The sequence below is a fragment of the Cupressus sempervirens genome, chromosome 7, assembly GCF_028749045.1.
Source record: "Cupressus sempervirens isolate cs-2001-9-10 chromosome 7, ASM2874904v1, whole genome shotgun sequence".
Classification (NCBI taxonomy): Eukaryota; Viridiplantae; Streptophyta; class Pinopsida; order Cupressales; family Cupressaceae; genus Cupressus; species Cupressus sempervirens.
In genome coordinates this window covers 579,689,631-579,695,877 of record NC_143124.1, presented here as the reverse complement: position 1 = coordinate 579,695,877, position 6,247 = coordinate 579,689,631, and the positions used below count along the sequence as shown (strand labels likewise).

The 6,247-nt window shown below is 36.8% G+C and overlaps 1 pseudogene across 1 annotated transcript; it reads left to right on the top strand.

Moving 5' to 3' along the window:
• The first annotated feature begins 1,128 nt into the window (after positions 1–1,128).
• Positions 1,129–2,926, top strand: LOC149548079 (putative galacturonosyltransferase-like 7 pseudogene; annotated as a pseudogene). The gene has a single exon (XR_016353974.1). The product of XR_016353974.1 is annotated as a putative galacturonosyltransferase-like 7 pseudogene (transcript).
• The last annotated feature ends 3,321 nt before the right edge of the window (positions 2,927–6,247 follow it).

The following is a 6,247-nucleotide window of genomic DNA, read 5'->3' as shown; positions in this document are numbered from 1 at the left end:
CTAAAAATGAATTAGTTGAATAATAAAATTATTTATTTAATAATTAATCAAATAATTAATTTTTAAATTATTAATAAAAATAATAATACCTAATTAAATAATATTTATTAAATTAATTTGTAGAATATATAATAATCAATAAAAACTTAGATTTTATTAAATATAAAATTGAAGAAATGGGTGGTACTCCATTAAAAAGTAGGCCATTTAATCACTCTATAGAACATAAGATTCTGCTTTTCTTCTTTTAAAAAAAAAGGAAAAACGCTTAAAAATCAAGTCTAATTGAACGAGAAATCTAGATATTGTAATAAAAAATAGAAAACTACATCTTCCCTTCAACAAATTCGAAAGAAAAAAATGAAAAATCAGAAGAAAGGAGATAGCTCAAACTGCAACGAAATGAATGATTGAATGGAAACACTTCAACTAGTCAGAAAAGTAATAAGACGGCAGACGATACTCAGTTTTTGGCTGGACTTGGAACATCTCAAAAGAAAAGCGATGAGCAATATAGGTAATGGTTTTGGCTTGACTTTATGACATACTAGTTCACTTTGAACAATTCAATTCACAGTCTCTGACTTGTCAAAGGACACAATCTCACATATATTTTGAAAACGTATACCTTCAATTGCATTTATTCGTTTCAACTTTCAACGCACGCAAAGCAGAGGAGACCAACCAAATTGCATTCTAGAATTAAGCGAAGGAGAGCCACGTAAGCGTTCTCCGATGACGTGGTGAGAGATGGAGAGAAGTCATAAATGGGGTGGGGCTGAGTTTAGTTTGAATTGAACTGCCCCATAAAGAATCCAGGTGGGCGGCTGAGCTTCCCACCTAGCATGGGCATAGGCATATTTTCCAACTATATTGGCCTGCACCGCCTGGTGCGGATGGGCCCCGGCTCCAGTTGACGCCAGCCTGGCCGAGGCCCTCCCATACGGTCCTCGCTGTCCCCCACTGGGACAAGTACGGAATGACAGCTAGATGTACAGTATCTCTGCTGCAGGATTGGCTTGCGAATAAATTAATGACCGGATGACCGGCCCCACCGCCTTGGTTCCAGAGCAGTTGTATCTTGTTCGGTGAAAAATAGATCACATGGTGAGATGATGAAGAATTAGTGTGTGAAATAAAACGTAGAGAACGCCGACCCGCCGGGCGCGTTTCACTAAAACGTGTCATTCAAGCTGTGCATTTACTCTGCTTCCGCGAAATTCGGTTTTCAAGTGTGGAGTTATAATACATCGGCAGTGGGAGGGGGAGTTGTTTGTGAGGGAAGAAGAACATCAACAGAGTTCAGCGATCTGTAATACGATTCGTAATAATACGATCGGGGGGCTCTGAAGGAGTGGAATTTATACGAGTTGTGATCCTCTGGAAGGTGATGGGATCGAATCTGTGGGGTTTCATTTTCGTTTCTGTGGTTGGCGCATTTATTGTGATGAATGGCTGGAGCGCTGCGGAGGCGGTCAGGTATTCGAGATTTGAAAGGATGCCGGGCGTGAGATCTTCGTTGCGGGAGCCGGAATCTTTCAGGGAAGCTCCGGCGTTTCGTAATGGGAAGGGGTGCCCTGTTCGGAACGGTTCCTTGTGCGCGGCAGGGTATGTGCACATAGCCATGACTTTGGACGAGGAGTATTTGCGAGGATCCATGGCCGCCGTTTTGTCCGTTCTCAAACACGCCTCTTGCCCTGAAAGTTTCTTCTTCCATTTTCTGGTGTCTCACCAGGACCTGCAATTGCACAGGGTGCTGCAATCGGCTTTTCCTTACCTCAACTTTGAGCTTTATGTTTTTGACGAAACCCTAGTTGATGGTCTCATTTCGAGCTCTGTCAGGGAGGCTTTAGAGAAGCCTTTGAATTACGCTCGGATTTATCTGGCAGATGTTCTGCCGCCTTGTGTGGAGAGAGTCATTTACCTGGATTCGGATCTTATTGCAATAGATGACATTGAGAAGCTGTGGGGAATCGAGCTCGGGGGGAATCCAATCGGAGCCCCTGAGTATTGCCATGCGAATCTGACGAGCTATTTCACGGAGGCCTTCTGGTCCAATGGCAATTTGGCGAAAACATTTGAGGGGAGGAGGCCGTGTTATTTCAATACAGGGGTAATGGTGATCGATCTTGTGAAATGGCGTCGGAATAACTACAGGGGAATGGTGGAGCAGTGGATGAGAATCCAGAAGGAGAAGAGGATCTATGAGCTCGGATCTCTGCCTCCGTTTCTTCTGGTGTTTGGGGGAATGGTGAAGGCTGTGGAGCACAGGTGGAATCAGCACGGCCTCGGAGGAGATAATGCGGTGGGCAGCTGCCGGTCACTGCATCCGGGACCGGTGAGTCTGTTGCATTGGAGCGGAAAGGGAAAACCATGGCTTCGCCTGGATTCCAGAAGACCCTGCCCTTTGGACACCCTCTGGTCTCCATATGACCTCTATCTTCAATGAACCCCAAATTAATACCGTCATCACCATTTGCATTGCTCCCATCACTCGCCCGCCGCGCTCCTCGAGGATTTTTTTTTAAGAAACCCGCCATTTGACTGGGAAGCTGAGATGAGATGATTCATTCATCATTTTGCTCTTCGCCGCACGCAGACTCACCGTCCGTTTCGGATCGTTCGAAAAGTTTTACACAGGTTTTGTGGTTTTTGTATTTACAAAATCCCTGCCATGGGAGGCCAGATTTCACAGGTTTCTCTGTCAATTTTGTACTTAAAGCCTCTATACATTCTTCTGCTTTCTGTTCTTGTGACAGACATTTTGTAACTTGAAAACCCCTGGAATTTAAACTTGACAAACACATTCTCGATTCTTTTATTTGCTTGAAGATTTCCGAAGAAGAAAATGGACTTTCTGTGTAAAAGCGCGTTAAATGTAAGCCCGCCTATTTTTTGGAATGAAAAGTGCGATTTCAATGCGTAATTGGTCTTTTCCTTCTCCGGAAATTTGAAGTGGCAGTTGCCGATTCAGTCCCAACTTCTGTTCGTCTATATCTCTTTGTCAATTTTGTTTTTTAATTGTCTTCTCTAGAAAAGTTTTCGAAATTTAGTCTCAAATTGATCAAATAATAAGGTAAGATGTCACTTTGTCTGTCAATTGGCCGGATATATGTGTTCATTGTAGGAAAGTACGAGGCCCCTCTCCCCCGGTCAAGTCTGGAAGCCTTCCGCAAAGTTTAAAGTGAATTTTCCACCGAAAATTTGTTTAGAACTTTGTGGTTTTTTAATTTATTATTAAATTAGATTTATGTTAAGGTGTCTCAAAAATTATAAATTGTAGAAATATTTTTGGGTAAGAAATCACTTGCTAAACATTAAGGAGGTTCATAAATCATCAAACATGTAGTAATCTTCACTAATTTTTAGTTTTTTGTTGGTAATTGGTTCATTTATATATTACTATTAAGTCATTTGTGCACAACCACTATAATATTTATTGAGACATTTTTGGTATTTACTTTGATCTTTAAAAAAAAAATTAATTTTATGATAGAACTTGAAAATTTTCATTTAAAATAAGTCGTTCAATTGAAGATATTATAAGACTATTCAAGGTGGAAAAAATATTTTACATAAGAGTTTGGAACTTAATTATCATTCAAGCTTTTCATTTTAAGAAAATCATAATATCATTCATTAATTGCCACTCAAATGTTTATTTTTCCTTTACTAATGATGACATAACTTGGTTAGACATTAAAAAAAAAAAAAGGAATTGATTATCGAAAGATTTTCATCATATGAGATATGGAGAAATATTCCTTGTAGGTCTAGAGTTTATTCACTTCTAAACGAAAAAAATGTAATATCAATTATTTTATATTTTTCAATCTTTGATTTTATTCTATATGAAATGTAATTTCATCCTTCAAAGTGAACATCAAAGATGGTCCTCTCCCATAACCATTTTAAAAATATTGAGGGTTACTTTGAATCAATTTCTATATTATCTTAAGAATTGAGAAACTAAATAGACATTAAAAAAGCTATTTTCTTAAAAAAATTGACAATGAAGTTAATATGTGGTTTTAGAGTGGTCCTAGTAGTTTTAGAAATTTTTGAATGCTAAAACTCTTGTTGTAGACAGGGTACAAGTTCCTAAGACTGGGACAAAAGGCCTCAATTTGGGGACAAGGGGAAAACAATGGGATGACATGTTATACTATATACTATACATAAAATACTAGTTATGAAAATATGTATAAGACTATTAAGAAGTAAAATAACAAAAGTACAATGTTAAATACAAAATAGTAAATACTTGGACATTAAATAGTAAATAATAAAAGTATCAATAGTTCAGTGGGGTAATTATCCTAGGTAGCGTTAGTTTAGGGGTAATATTCAAGTCTCTGAGCCTTAGAGATGAGTTTGAGCAACTTTGGCTTGCTAGGTATTCAAGTCATTAAGGGATATGACTGAAAATTGGGCCAAGCTAGTGAAGGATGTTGAGTTGGGAGTAAAGAGATTTGTGATTAAATGGATTATAATCCTTGAAAAATTTGTGTTGCACTATCAAATTTGTCTCAGAAAGTTAAAGAAAAGCAATGGAAGATAACACTAATAGAGGTTATTGATTCTTAAAATTTGGCTAAGTTCGGAGTGATTTAGAATCTCCCAAAGTAAAAAAAATCTCCATTATAACTCATATCAACCCAAAACCACTCTCAAACATTTTGACAATATTTATATAAAATATAACTTTAAGTGTCACTTAATGTTATATTTTATATACACTTTTATGCCCTCCAAGCAATGAGTTTATACTTCCATTTATTTGACCTAGTAGTTATTGGCATTTGACAAGTGACATAGTTGGGGACTTGGGGACAACGTACCCACATTCTAGGAACACTAGGGTTTATGGGAGACACATCCTTGTATGACACCGAGTATAATAAAATCATAAACCTTTTAAGAATATGGTTTTCTAATTTTTTATTTAAAAAAAAGTTATATAAAGACTTGTATAGCCTTTTGCAAAGGTTTAATATGTTTCCATTTTGTGCAAGCATGCTATAGGATTGGAATGCATTTTTCTATGTTTGTGACATTCTTCCTACTTGTAAGATTGCAATACAGTGAGTGACATGAAGAGCTCCTTCTCTTTTATTAGAGTTTTCCCAAATATTTTATCTAAGTTTAGGGTGAGTGCACCAAGTTGGTGTACAAAAAAGTAGACAACCAATAAAAAAAAATAAAAAATCTCAATAACCAGATCAAGTTATTTAAAAGTCAAATGTGGAAAAACCTAATCGAGTTTTAATTACCATAAATAATTTTCTAAACTTCAGAGTGCCAAGTTATATGTGAAAGTGGCAAACTTGAATCACCTCCTTGAAAAAGTGGAACTTATTTCATAACTGGGGAAAAGAATGCAGGAAGTCATTTATGAAGATCTCCCAAATACAAGTTTCGCCTGTAAAAAATAGGGCCATTAGGTGAAAAACTATCCTAACAAAGGAAAGAACATCTTTAAGACTGAAAAGGAAGATAAAAAGAAAGCAGTTAAAGTCCAAAAGAAAGTGTGGAAACCTAAAATTATTCATGCAAAAGATGTGAAGGATAACTTGAACTCAGATTTTCAGAAATCTTGTAAAATGCCAAAATCGGCTTTGAAGGAAAACTTGAGCAGTGAAAATTAGGAGATTGGGGAGATGCTAGATTCTACCTCACCTGAGCAAAATACAAAAATCATGACGGATATGATGAAGCAATTAGTTATTTATCAAAAAATTGAGACAAACTGGGAAGATCTAGTAGAGATGGAGGAATTAGAGGAGGGTGAAATTCTATTGGATAGCAGCAAATCGATGGTGCAAGAAGAAGCCCATAACCTTCATGTGATTGAAAATCACAATACTTCCCGTAAACTTCTTGAGACAACTTTATGCAAAGAAATTTGTTCTCTTTAAGAATGATGCTGAATCAGAGGAGAAAAAAGAGGAAGACAAGGACTTGAAACAACCGAATCAAAGGAAAAAGGTAGAAAAGAAGAATAATAAAGTTCCCAAAAGAGTGGAGACTCGTAGTAGTAAATTGGAACAACAAACCAAGGTGAAACCAAATGTTGGAACTCTGAAGAAAATTGGAAGGAAATCTACAAGGAAAACCAGAGAAATGGAAAGTATGTAGAATATTGTTGATGGAAAAGCAACTATTCTAGATTTTACCCCTAAAAGAAAAATATGAAAATTATTACTTGGAATATAAGGGGTTTGAATAGTAGTCACAAACTTGATGT